This window comes from Manis javanica, chromosome 11, assembly GCF_040802235.1.
Source record: "Manis javanica isolate MJ-LG chromosome 11, MJ_LKY, whole genome shotgun sequence".
NCBI lineage: Eukaryota > Metazoa > Chordata > Mammalia > Pholidota > Manidae > Manis > Manis javanica.
Genome location: NC_133166.1, coordinates 86,003,012 through 86,017,624, shown reverse-complemented (window position 1 = coordinate 86,017,624; position 14,613 = coordinate 86,003,012).

Genomic DNA, 14,613 nt, shown 5'->3' with positions numbered 1-14,613 from the left:
TAACTCCTCTACATTCCATTCTATGCCCAAAGGCCAGAGTGATTTTTTTAATGTACAATTTAGATAATTTTACTGCCTGAACAAATCCTGTCCAAAATTTACACAAGGGTCTCCCATTATACTTGGAATACAATCCGAAGAGAATTTGAATGAGTTTTTTGTCTACCTAACTTCATCTGACACCTCATTCCCATTTACCTTCCTTTAGTCACACTGGCCTGTTTTCTAGTCTTCAACAGCCCAGGCCCAATACTGAGTCTGAAGTCAAACCTTTTTACTTGATTTTTACTCTGCTCAGAGAGCTCTTCGTAAGCCTGGCTGCTACTTGTCATTCAGATCTCTGGCCTCCTTAGAAGATGCTCCCCAGCACCGAATCTAATGAGCCCTGCCTCGCCCTGTGCTCCTCCCCTTGGTTCTACATTGTCTCTTTGTGCTGTCCGGCTTTCCTGTGGTAATCATCAGTATCAGAAGTCATTAATCTTGATGATTATCTGTCTCCCTATCACTAGAATATGAACTTCAGAAGAACAGGGACTTTATCTGTCTTGTTCCTCATTAGATCTCTGTACCTGAACCTAGAACAGTCAGTGCCTCCTAAATGTGGGTCCTTAATCATTTATTGAGTAAATAAATGTGAACTTGACCTGCATATAGCTTCCATTCATTGATCTGCTCAATCAGATATGTTCAGTAAGTCCACTGTTTCTTCTGTATGATGGCCCTTTAAATATTTAGAGGAAGTCTTTATTACATATGCAAATATGGCTGTGTGTTGGTGGAGGGGCCGTGCATGTGTTTCTCCTGAATAAATACCCACAAGTATTTCAATCAACTTCATGGGAAAGGATTTCCAGATACTTCACTATCCAGGTCACCTTCCCCTGGATAAACTCCAAGAGAAGATTCTCCAAAGTTAATTCCAGTGCTGTCTAAAAATAAACTGAATGACACCAAAAATAGTTAGTGAAGAAAAATGCTTTCAGGCTGGGATGAACAGCCAACTCCTGTCTTCCCCTAAAGTATTTTTTCTGTTATGCAGAATTTAAGGTATAGAAAAATCTTAACAGATTTTCTTTACTCTTCTTTCCTATAGCAAAGAGCTCTCCCCTGTAGCCTGCAAGCAATCAGCCTTAACCATGTATTATTTACTTCCCTGCTTGCTATTCTCCAAGCCTGATCTAAGAAAGGAGAACTAGAAGGCAGAGTCTCTGCTGGTATTTCCAGCCCTAGCCTCTCCTCTGAATTTTGGACATACACATGCAACATCCTACTCAGTGTCTCCCCCATTGTACCATAGGCACCTCAAATCCAACACATATCCCAAATTGGGCTTTTCCTCTCCTGCCCCTAAGCTTTTATTCTCTTTTATTTCACATGCTTGTAAATTACACCTCCATTCATAAGATATCCAAGACCCAGACTTCAGTCATTTTAGATGCTTCTTCCTTAATATTCAATCCCAATCAATTTTCAACTCTGAAATTTTCCCTGCCCTTCATCTTTGTTTTCATAGCTCTTGCTCAGGCCTTCACAGCCTCTTGGGTGTGGTCTTCTGACTGGGCTTTGCATTTTCCTGCCCCTGCCTTGCTTCCTTTTGCCCCATTCCCTGCTCTGCAGTCACGGCGACTTACAGGCAGCTCCTTTGTGATGGGGTCTAAGCCTGGAAACACGGTCCCCAAAGTCCCTTAGGTCTCCACCTCTCCACCTCTGCCACAGCAGCTACCAGATCTTGACTTGCTCTTGATTCTAAAAGACGAAACTTTAAATTCCCCCAGACACTACAGACTTCTATCCTCCATGCCTTTACCTTTCCCTCCGCCTGGACTTCCCTTCACACCTTTCTTCACCTGACAGACACTAACTTTCAAGGCCTAAAGGAGCAGCTGCTGTGTCTTCAGGGAGCCTTCTGACCCCTCTGCCTGGACTATGCGTCCCCTTTTCTGCTAGGCTGGTGCCCTGTGTGATTCTCCGCCTAAGCACCCAACATTACTTCCTGGGATTACCTGGTTTTGTACCTGTCACAGGGCTGAAAGATCTTTAACGCAGGAAATGTTTTTTAATTACCTTGGTACCTACTCCCTAGGACCCATCTGAGGGGGCAGCACATAGTAGGTATTCCACAAACATTTGCTGAACTGAAAGACCCTTTTAGAGGCTGAAGTCATGAGTTCTGATATGGCACTCTTAGGCCTAAAATAGCATCAGAATGCCCTGTGTTAAGAATAGGCAGGTCCGTAAGTCTCCATCATTCATAGTTTGTGATATTTCAAACCTTCTTCTGATGTGACTCCCATGCCTCAGCAGCAAGATTTTAGGGGACTTAGGATGGTTTGTGCTGCAACTACATGTTACCTTTACTTTTGTTAAATGTGACTAAATCTATGTTAAATGGATGGTACGATACGTGTTCAACACCAAGACTGCAGCTTCGTGTGATCTAACAGTAGATAATTGTTAAACAGCAGAGACTCCAGTGCACTATTATTATTGATGTACATGTCTTAGTCCCACATCAGGGCTTCTACCTGTGGACAAGGCTTAGGACTCATTCATGCTTGAAACTCTGAGCGTCTCTAGCACAGTGACCCGCACAGAGAATGACCTCCATAAGTGTGCACTGCATTGAATCGAGGCTGCTAAGTGGAATGGAGCTGCTTTGAGGCACCACTTTTGTTTACAACAATCATGGGAAAATATATAGTGACCATATCTTCCTCTTTACACGGAATTTCCTTGTCAAATTTCTCTTTAAAAGGCAGGTAAATATAATTGCAAATCAGCTGCAAGTGCTGCCAAGATATAACCGCTGGGAAGGCCTGGAAGACAAGTGGTGTCGTGCAGCTCTGTTAACGTGCAGTATCTAACTGATTCAAAGCAGAGAATCAATTTGACATTAGGGTGAGTAATGGCTTCAAGTACTTATAGTCATAGTGAAGGGCTTTGCCACCAGGCTCCAGGAGAGATGAGGACATCTCTTTCCCATTCTCAGCCTCCCCTGGTCCCATCAGACTCCAGCTGGTTGGACCCTCAAATGCTCAGCTCTTGAAGGCTGTGACCCCCTAAAGGTATTCCCTAAATAAGGCCAGTGTCTGCTATTTTTCAAATTCAATAATACCAATCTTCCTCAATAGTCATTCATTCATTTGGTCAAAAGTCATCCATCACACAAGTCACAGTGCAAATTTAAGGAATTTATGGCCAGTAGTCTTCATGTTATTTCCCATGGATTCTCTGCAGGCACATCAAACATAAAATGAGGTTTCTAGTCTATGAGACAGGGCACACAGTTAACTTTGGGAAAATAGTGACTCTGTATTGAAAAAGTTCTCATTTTCCCAGTCTGCAGGGTCTCCTATAGATCCCTCAAAAAATAAATTCACAGAGAATATGAATATTAATTTACTTGCACCTTCACATAAGGAATTTCCTCAATGTATAGAAGAGGAACAGTGACTATTCTGGGTAATAGAGCACAGCAAAAATTCTCTAACTAGCAAAGCCCTTTTTATGTACCAGAAAGACAACCTGGAGTCAGTGCTTCTGGAGCACTTAATAATCATACCTTTCTTTTCTCCCTTGTCTCTGAAGGCAAAAAGCTCTGTTATCTTGCTGTAACATAATTGAAACAGAGCCGGGTATAGAACCAAAAGCCCTGGTTTTCATCCCCCCTTTGCTACTTGAAATCTGACATTAGAGATATTATTTGACATCCCCTAGCTCGTTTCTCATCTGGAAAGTGGGATTATAAATTGTACCTTCCAGGGTAGTTCTGAGGATTAAATGAAATACAAAAATACTTGTTTGGTATTGAATCCTGGTCTGGTCTAGTTATTAGTTAAACTCATGAAGATATAATGTTTAGGAATCCACAGTTTTTTTTCTTTTTTTGCCAAGAAATGAAATTTGAACCCAAACATGGACTAAAACATCTGGAATTTCTACAAAACTGTTAGGCCATGATAAGCCATTTAAAATCTCCATGTTCACACAGGGGAATCAGAGCTCAGGCAAACCAGCCAAGGACAGACCTGTGCTCCTGTAGCTTCCATGCTCTCTAACCACAGGAGCACCTGGTCTCTAGGGACGTGCTCTGTGGTGGGCACTTGGCCATGCACTTGACACGCATCCTCTTCCTGCATCCTCATATAGCCCAGAGAAACTTGAGCTCCTTAGCATTGTGCCACGGCCCCCCGTGGGGGCCACACCTGTGGCTAAGGTGGATCACAGATGGAGTGCTTTAGGAAGCCAGGCTTGTCACCAAGTCTGAACCCTGAAAGATGTTAATGAGCAATCTGTGTCCCTCACTACATAGCTATTTTATTTTAGTCCCTCTCTTGATCTACTGTAACTTCATACAGGAGGCTTTTGGTCATCTGCTTCTCTCTACTGCCCCCTTCACAGCTTCCCGTGTGATCTTCTGAATCTGAGCCACCCATGGTCCTGGGAAGGTGTCTGGAAGACCAGGCCTTTGGTCAGTCCAGCCTCTGAGAGCCCATGGCACTCAGCGAACAGTACTGGGGTAGCTTTCATGACGTCTCTCCAGGAGAGTGAGAGATCCTAAAAGATAGGAACTGAGCCTCATTTAGCCTCGCATCTGCTGGGCTGTGTGCAGTGGGAGCTCCTTTCCCCTCACTTTCTCTTAGGTGATTCTTAACTCCTGGATGCACATTTAGAATTAGGTAGGGAGTTTTAACAACTGTCCATGCCCCTGCCCGTGCCCAATTTGAGTCCAGTGGAATTAGAATCTCTGGGTTTGGAGACTGGGTCTAGGTTTTGCTAAAGCTTCCAGGTGACTCTAACCTGTAGGCAGAACTGAGAGCCAGTATAATGGTGTCTGTGTCCTGGTCTCTCTCTGTTGTCCCCTCACTCGTCTGACTGAGTTGAAGAGGAAGACTGGCCTCTATGCAGCCCTACCCCTCCTTTCCCTCTGAACTACGGGGACGGAGAACTTCCTGCTCTGCCCCTGGCCAGGCTTCGAGATAAACAACCAGTGCTCTGCCCCGTGGCTGGGCAGATTTGCCTGTTAATCCTGGAGTTTAGTACTAGGGAGCTTTTTCTTACCCCAGCTTATTCCTGAATACTGGAGAATTTGCTCTCAATATAAATTTGACATTTACATCTCCATTTGCCTGACCCCCACCCCATTAATTGATTTAGACTTTGGGAAGGGAAGACATTTATTATCTCTCTCAAATCAATAGCATCCTCTTTTGCTTGCCTGATACACAGGCCATAATAGATGCTTAATAAATATTTGTTGAATGAGTCAATTCCCCATGCACTTCTAGTAATATCCATTCTCTAAATTTCAGTTGTACTTTCTCTCTGTCTCTTGCTTCCTCCATGAGCTACAGATGGTATAAATGCTGCAGTCCTTGTGAAGACTGAAAAAGCAGACAGATGTGTTGTTCATAGCTCCCTAGTCAGGCATAACTAAACATTTACATTTATTACCAATTAGAGGGGAAACAGACTGTAGTTTTATGCACTGTATGTGGCTGGATATATTTCTTTTTGGGATCTCACTAAAAACTTCAAAATGTATCATTAGATCTCACTCTCTTACCAGCTCAAACCTCACTGAAAATGCCATTTAAATAGAGGTCTACTAATGACAGCACAAATCTGCGTGTCGTTCTCCTACCCACCCACAGAGCCCCATTAGAGGTGGGAAAACAATGTCGCAGAAAGACAGCTGACCCAGTGTGATTCAGCTGAACTCACCCCACTAGGAATCTGAAGCAGAATTCATGGAGTTATGGTAGGCTTTGTTGAAGGTGGTGCATGTAAAATTGTTGATGGTACATGTTGTATAACAAAGTATGTGGGCACATAGAGCTTTTCTGTATGTACAGCCCTTTGTACATTTAAGGCAAAGTAGAATGAATGGAATAATACTAGAAGTGGCTCTGGAATCAGCAGTTGCATGGAGCATCAGAGCCAGGGCTCAAGAATTCACTGTTTTTAGCTGAGTTCCACCTAATCTACACATCTGACATATAAAACACTGACCCAACCTCATCAAAAATCAAAGGAAAGCCCTGGCTGAGGTAGAGGCAACCCAGTTCTGGTCTAAGCTCCTGTGAATTCAGCTGCTTCGCCTGCAAACTTAGATGACTGCCCCCAGGAACATTTGCTGAGCGAATAATGAGAGATTTAATGAAAGATGTATGTATTATATAAGGTTTCACCCCATAGCAATTTACAAGAGGGACAATTTAAAACAACCTAAATGCCAGCAACAGGATAGGGACTGGTTAATATATTATGACATTAAAAATTGCAGTTTTACTCTAGTGAAGTACCAGTTCACACTCACTGTAATGGATGGCTATAATGGGGGGTCAGGCAAAAGCAGAAAATAACAAGTGCTGGTGAGAATGTAGAGCATTTGGACCCCTTGTATATATATTGCTGGTGGAGATGTAAAATGATCCAAAAGCCACGGAAAACAATGTTAGTGCTTTGTAAAGTTAAACATAGAATTACCATATGACCCTGCAATTCCTCTTGGTGTACACCCAAAGGCATTGAAAACAGGAACTCAAACAAGTACAATCACACACATGTTCATAGCAGCACTATTCACAAGAGCCAGAAGGTGTAAACGGCCCAAATGTCCATTAATGATGAATAGCTCAACAAACTGTGGTATGTATACGTGGTGAAATGAATGTAGTACTGATGCATGCTACAACATGGGAAACCTTGACAGAATTATGCTAAATGAAGGAATCCAGAGATGCAAGGTCACATATTGGAAGACTCCATGTGTATGAAATATTCAGAAGAGGTAAATTTCACAGAGACAGAATGTAGATTGGTCGTTTCCAGGCCCCTGGGGGGAAGGAAGAGGTGAAGAGCTGCTTAATGGGTGTGGGTTTCACTTTGAGATGGCAGAAATGTCTTGGAGCGAGATAGAGGTGGATGCACAGCACTATGAATGTACGAAATGCCACTGAATTGTTCATTTGACACTAGTTAATTTTACATTGTGTGAATTTCACCTCAGTAAATTATTTTTTTTTAATTGTGGTTTTGGAAGGATACTTATTGACGTGGGAAAATTCACGTCAGGTACCTGTTGTTAAAGCTGGACTTACTATCTCAATTTTGTAAGCTTAAAAATGTAAGTGTGAATGTGTGCATATATATGTGTGTACATATATATGCACACATATACACAAATATACTAAATACATATACACCATCCTCCCCATAAAAAAAAAAGACTAACAAGAAATTCAGAACCCTTTTTTAGCTGAGTTCCACCTAATCTACACATCTGACATATAAAACACTGACCCAACCTCATCAAAAATCAACGGAAAGCCCTGGCTGAGGTAGAGGCAACCCAGTTCTGGTCTAAGCTCCTGTGAATTCAGCTGCTTCGCCTGTAAACTCAGGTGACTGCCCCTTCCAGGTTTTTCTCTGGGTAGAATCCAGAGCAATGTCTCAGTCTTAGTGACTGAAGATCCAACTCTGTTATGTCTCAGTTTTATAGAACCAGTGCTTGATTGAGCTCAGAATGACTCACCTCCCATCCTCTCTAAATTCCATTGGCAGAACTTCCCCGAACTTCTTCCTCTTTTAGGGAGACAAGAACAATGACCCTTCAGCATCTGCGTTTTCAGGCTTTTGTGAACATCCTCTCAACCTCCTGCCTCCTCGTCCGTTAGGAATCACTCCAGGCATTTTGACTCAGTCCCTCCGAATCAGCACCTGAATTCATGTTTTTTGATATTCATGAAATGATAGGTTATTTCATTTTCATAGTCTTTTCCATATTACTTAAAATGAGTACCTGTCCATTTTAGAATTTGAGGGAAGAAACAATGCCCCTGAATAAGAAGGGTAACAAGGTATTGCTAAGGTTTCTTCCAGCTCTACAATTCTAGGAGTCTAAATATGCTACGTTTACTTGGTTGCCCATTAAATGTTTGACAAGAACAGATAAACCTTTTAGGGAGGCACCTCGGAAATGATGATTTAAGATGGTCAGGCAATATTGAGACACAGAGACGTTTTATATACAAACAGTTGTGGAGGCGATCAGCATGCAGAACTTCAGTCTTCGTCACGTTTCAGCAGGGGCACCACTAGGAGGACAGAGCTGCCCATTATCCAGTGCCACCGCCCAATCTGTGTGATGGCTCCTGTAAGAACTACGGTAATGTTCATGCCTTCCTGTGGATCTTCCCATAATACATGCGTCTGAAAATAAAATAAATGTCCCTGTTCTGCACAGCCACCCTAGCTGATATCAGACTAGTAAGAGGAAATTAAGTTGCTTGTCTTTCTCTTTCTTTTTCTTTCAAAGTAAAATATTCCAGCTGATGCATTCCAATAGGTGGCTTCCTAAATGACCGTCTGTTGTTTTGCTTGTCATTCACTGTGGGAACCTGAACTTTTTATTCTGCTTAGTTCAACCTGTCTCCTTCTCTCTTCCTATCATTCCACATCAATGTGACTATTAAGAACACTGAGAGCTGGAAAGGAGAATTTGAATTAATGTTCACACAGTCTGAACATTTTGCTCCATATTCACAGATTGTTTATGTGCCTGTTTTTGATTTTTACCATTTTATTATTTCAGTGATTCTCCCCAAACCCTAATTATCTTTGTGGATTAAGAATCCCCACTCTTCACCTCACTACCTTTGGGTAGGTAGGTAAAACAAAAAAAACTTGGTTATTAAAATATTTGTGCTGAGACATACTCAGAGATTGATTTCTGCTGGTGGGAAATCCTTGTATATAGGGAGGAAACATATGCTTGGACCTATGAAGAGAAGTGCAAAATCTCATTTATTGTTTCCAACACAGAAGATTCCCAAAAAACGTGAATTCAGGTGCTGATTCGGAGGGACAGTCAAAATGCCTGAAGTAATTCCTAACAGACGAGGAGTCAGAAGGTTGAGAGGATGTTCACAAAAGCCTGAAAATGCAGATGCTGAAGGGTCATTGTTCTTGTCTCCGTAAAAGATCTGCCAATGGAATTTAGAGAGGATGGGAGGTGAGTCATTCTGAGCTCTATCAAGCACTGGTTCTATAAAACTGAGACATAACAGAGTTGGATCTTCAGTCACTAAGACTGAGACATTGCTCTGGATTCTACCCAGAGAAAAACCTAGAAGGAGAAATGGAAGTGCTGGCAAAAACCTGATGTGTCAGCATCATGTTTGCATGTACCAAAGAAAAATAGATAATAACTCATTTCTTATGACTAGACTATAGACTTGGATGTATTTTTGCCTCAAGTAAGGTGCACACAGCGCAGTGGTGCGTGCCCTCTGAGTGTGTGTGCATGCTGTCCTGAAAGCCGCAGTGGCTACTTCTGGGTAAAGGAAAAGTCTGGAGATTTAATGAACCAAATACACCTGGGTCTGCTTGCCTGATGCGCAGCAGGGCCGGACACGGACATTAGAATGTAGTGAAGGAAAATGGCCATTTATTGCAGGGTGCCATATGCAGAAAATAGGTGACCAATACCCAAGGACCTGAACTCGCCATAGGGTTATGAGCAGGAGCTTTAAGGGAAAAAATATGGGAATGTGATCAGCAGGGTATGTGATCAGCTGATTGGTCAGTGGTGAGGTGACAGGGGATTGTTTCAGGAATATTAGTTAGCACTTGTCTGGCTCCACCCCGTCTGCTTGTTGTCAGGAGGTAGCCCATCTGGTGGGGGTCTAAATTCCTGTAAAATACCTCAAGGATAGTGAGTCAAGATTTTATCTGCAGCCTTGAGGAGAAACTGAGTCCTGTGTCTTGAGTTTGCTTTACCTTTGGTTGGCAAACTCCCATTTTCTTTAATCTCTGATCACCCAGTCTATTTCCCACATTCTGGACCATGATTAAGGGACACAGGCTTCTCACTGTTAATGAGAAATCTGAGGGGCTTCATCAGAAGGGGGCTACCTCTGCAGTTTCAGGGATTTTAGAAGAGACAACATCCCTACCTAATTCCTCCCTCATTTGACGGCTTTTTTGTTGAATTGTAAAGCTGTGAACCTGGCACACTGATTCCGTTTCTCTAGCTCTTTCTTTGAAAGGACGCTAATCCAGCCCCAGGGGAAATAAATAGCACTGGGATTAACAAATAAAAGATATTCCCTCCCATCTTGACTTCGATCTCCAAAGGAGGTCAGCATTTATTGAGAGGGTGCTCGGTGTCCTGCCAGCCAAGCAAAGCGTTGGCAGGACTGGCCACCCTGGAGCTGTTGGTTCTCTCACTTACCACTCACACACTGGGCTCCCTGCAGGGGAATTTCTTGCTAAGACAGCACTTCACAATTGTCCACATTTAATTGCCCTTTCTTTTCTCTAGCCTCAAGTCACCCAGAAAAAAAAATTTTTTTAAGTCCCTCTAGATCCAGCACATGGGACAAAATTAGTTGCTCTCTCTCCAAATTTAGTTCATCAAGATTTGATAGAGTCAATATGTTCGTCCCACACCATCTTCAAGTAGAGGTTTGGTGAACTGCTGTGCTACGGGTTTGGTATATTGTGTGCTTTAAGCAACATGAAAAGCAGTCCCTGTTGGTGCTTCCAGCATCACAAATGAACACATCTCCCATTTCTTTACTTAGGGAAGCTCCATTTGAAATCTGGAAGCTCATTAAGGTAAAGAGATGGGAAGTGATGTCACACATGACAGCTCTGAATGGACATCACCTCAGTGCTAACAAAAATCTCTCTTGTTTGCTGGAATTTCCCTTTGTTAGTTAAACGAGGATATATTTCTCCCATGATGCTGTCTTTAGAGAACTACTGGAGGGTGAGTAACAAGAGAAATATAAGATTTTCTTCCCCCCAGTAAAGTGCCTTGATTTTAGAAAACGAACTGGGCTGCCCCTCCCATAGAAAGTGAGGCTCCTCGGTCTCCACACAGCGCATCTTGTGTTTTGCTTTTCTAGCAATCAGGATGGGTTTATGTGGAACTAAAAACACAGTCTCTCCTGATCTCCCTGTGACCAGCACTCTAAGACAGCTGGCTGGAATAAGAATCAGAGTGTGTTATCAGCAAAGGAAACAGCAGCTTCTGTGCCTGGCATTACGCAGAGCTAGGATCAACACTAGGGGACATCCAGGGTTGTCCTGGGGAACCAGAAAGAGGTTGAGTTCATTTACTGATCCAGACAGCGGGGTCGGGTGGTGGGAAGGGACTGGGAGGTGGCGAGACAAGCCCAAGCCGACTCCAGATATAACAGGAGTGAAAAGGGGGAAAGCAGCTGGGATTCTGGGGACAGGGCCCAGGGAGTTCCCAGTGATTCATCCCACAGCATCTCCTTGGCCTGGTATGGCTTTGATGGGCTGTGTACAACTTGGTGACTGATTGTTTTTCCATGTCAGATGTGATGGTAAAAGCCAAAGTGGCCAGGGGATTGATGGCAACAGTCAGCTCTCTACCGGCGGTGTGGGGTCGTGAGCCCCAGATCCCTGACTGTCAGTCCAGTGCTTTGATGCAGGGCGGATGGAGGCTTAGGGCAGAGCTCCTCCTCCTGGGGTGGGAGCTCCTATGCTGTGTGGGATCTGCGGAAGTAAGCTGTCTCTTGTCCAGCCCTGGCGGATCTATGCCTCTTTCCTCTTCCCCAAAGGCAGAGTGAAAACGAAGCCTGCTGTTGGGGCAGAAATCTCTAGAAGCACTCTGAAAAGCCAGGGTATAAAGGACTGCATATGACTCTGGACAAATTTGTCCCCACAGTGAAGCAGGGATGCTGTGTCCGAAGCAGCCCGCTCTGTTCAGAAGCCAAGGTCAAGACCCTTCCATCAGACCCTCCCCTTATCTCCTCCCTGCCAGCTCTGTCCTGCTGTCTGTCCCTCTCTGCCCTCCCCCAACCCCAGCACATACATGCTTGTTCTTTCTTTCTATTGATTCTTAGCCAGTTCCCCAAAGCTCTAAATTTATCTTAGGATTTTAGCTTTATCATAATCTTGCATCTTTTACCTTCCACGTTTTAATCTCTTGCCTTGATAGCTCTCAGCTCTTTGTTTTCTCACGTTATTTTGCTCTGCCTTATTTTTCAGCTCTCAGTTATTTGAAATGGTTAGTCGAAATGTTAACTCTTTCCTTTATCTTGTTGCTTTCAGTTGTCTGGAACTCATTTGAGAGTTTCTGGCCTTTTATTTTATTTTCTAGTTTATATTTTCTCTGTGTTTAAAACTCCCTTTGCTCTCCTCCATGCACCCCTTGTTTTTCAGTTGGTTTTAATTTCCATCCCACTATTTGCCATGTTCTATAATGACTCAGCAGAACACTGGCCTGGAGGGGTTACAGTCTCGAGAAACCAGGCGCTGCAAAGGAAACAACAAGGTTTCCTTATTCCCAGCTGCCCCTCTGTGTGTCTTTTCCATTCTCTCCATAGATTTCCTAGCTTAGCTGCAGGTGACTGCAGAGAATCTTGCCCTAGGAGACTGGGGAGGCTTATGGGTAGACTTTCCTAAGTGTCACAACCCTACTGTTCAGATAGCATGTTTTACTAGCTGAATATTAGTTATTTACAGTTCATGCTATCCAGGCATTTTCAAAAAAGTCTTGTGTTTTAAATTGTGTTCTCCAAAGTTTGCCTCATTGGCTTGTGTGTACATCACCTGAGCGGTTTGCCCTGGGAAGCTTGGGAGTGGAGTGGAGTGATGCTTCTAGGCAGTGCTTTGGCCCTGACTTGGTGAAGAGCCAGGTGGGGCTGAGCACAGAGATTAAGGGTGGGATTCCAATACCACAGTGACATCTTTGTGCTCCTTGCTGAGCTATTTCTCTGCCCTGTCTGTGCGGGATTACAGGAGAAGCCTGTCTGAAAGTGACCACCACCCCCTACCTTGTTTCCCTCGTGGTGAGAACCAGAAGAAGCCTAGAACAGAGGCACTGGTGGGCAGGGCTTCTGAATGCAGTCACGCGTGCCCCTGCTACATGCTTCTTTCAAGTCACCAGGCCTGTCCTGGACCATGAAGACCCACCAGAGGGCTGCTTCGACGGCTGTTGTCACTGTCTGATGTGTGATGTGGCTTCCTGGCCCTCACCTCACAATCTCAGGAAATCTACAGTGTGCAGGAGAATAGTTGGGGTGGAGAAGTCTAATTCTTTACAGACTCTCTGAGGAAGAGAGGATGGTGGAACTCCCCACCCCGTGTAATTTATGACCACCTTGTCAACTAAGCCAAGTGAACTAGCAAAAAGTCCCACTCGAAGGCTAGCACTTACCCTCAGAATTTCACAACTGCAGTACATCAAAATGGGATTCTAAAGCAGCAGCCAGTAGGTATGGAGTGCCTGATATAAACAGGCCTGAGTATCAGGTGCCATGGAAGCGACATGCATATGAGTTTTAGTCTCTGTCTTTGGGTACCTTATGAGGTAGTTGGTGATACAAGAAATATGAGTAAAATAGTCCCATTGCTTACAAGGTCCTTACATCTGCAGGTGATCCTCTCCCTCTTTCCTCCTGCATCTCACTGAAGACCTGCTGGGCTCAAACTTCAAAGTCACTTTCTTGAGGAAAGCTGCCATTCCTGCCTCTTATCAGCGTTCACCAGAGCCTTTTCTGACTTTTACCTTTCCACTTTGTGATTTCCAGTGTTTCTGCCCACTTTGCTCACTAGCCAGTAAGCTCATTCAGAGCAGAGACTGACTACCTCACTGTTTCATCGCCAGCATCCAGTATAGAGAAATGCTCAACAAATATTTTTTAAAGAGTGAATGAATCAACAATAAGAGGTGACATGTCACATATGAAAAAACAGACAAGACAGCATCTTCTGAATGGACTTGGGAGGGAAGGGAGACTGTGATTCACTGAGGTACCATGGTGAAATCGTGGAACAGGTGCGGTATGAGCAATCTGGCATATTCGGCGGCCCTGGTCTCCTGGCTACATGCTCAGCCCTTTCTCATCTAGTGTCAGGTTAAGTCACAGAGTCCCTTGATCATAAGGAGGTTAACGTGGGTTGCTTAACAATCCTCCAAAAGAGGAGGCATTGTGATTCTAACTGAGCTCAACGCTTCCATATCTGTGTGTGTGTGTGTGTGTGTGTGTGTGTGTGCGTGTGTGTGTGCGTGTGTGTGTGTGTGTGTGTGTGTGTGTGAGAGAGACAGACAAAACAGTCAATAACAACTGGTCCAGATGACCTGTTTCAGCCAGCCTCTGTTACTAGCACTTCCTGAAAACCACTGCACATAGCAGTCTGTGCCATGCTAGCAAGGACCTAATTATGACAACCCTCCAGGTTATGTTCTGGTAGGAAAGCTTGGGCATACATAAAAAAATACATGTAGAAATACCTCTGAGCTTAAGTGCCACACTCAGTGAAACCTTTACAAACAAGCATAGTGCAAAAGGGACACAGTCAAGAAAACAACTGGCGGGTAGCTGGCTTAGGCTGAATAAACAGATCACATGGAAGAGTGGGAGAGAAACGCCTGGAGATGTAAGGACCATGTAAACCACGTAACTATTTTGTACATATTTCTTGTGTTACCAGCTGTATCATAAGGTCCCTGAAGGCAGGAACTAAAACACATGCCTTGTAGTTTTCTTGGCACTTGATGGCAAGACGTGGCTATAGCAGGCACTCAATACCTACTGGTTGTTGCTGAAGAGTATGCCATTTTGACATATA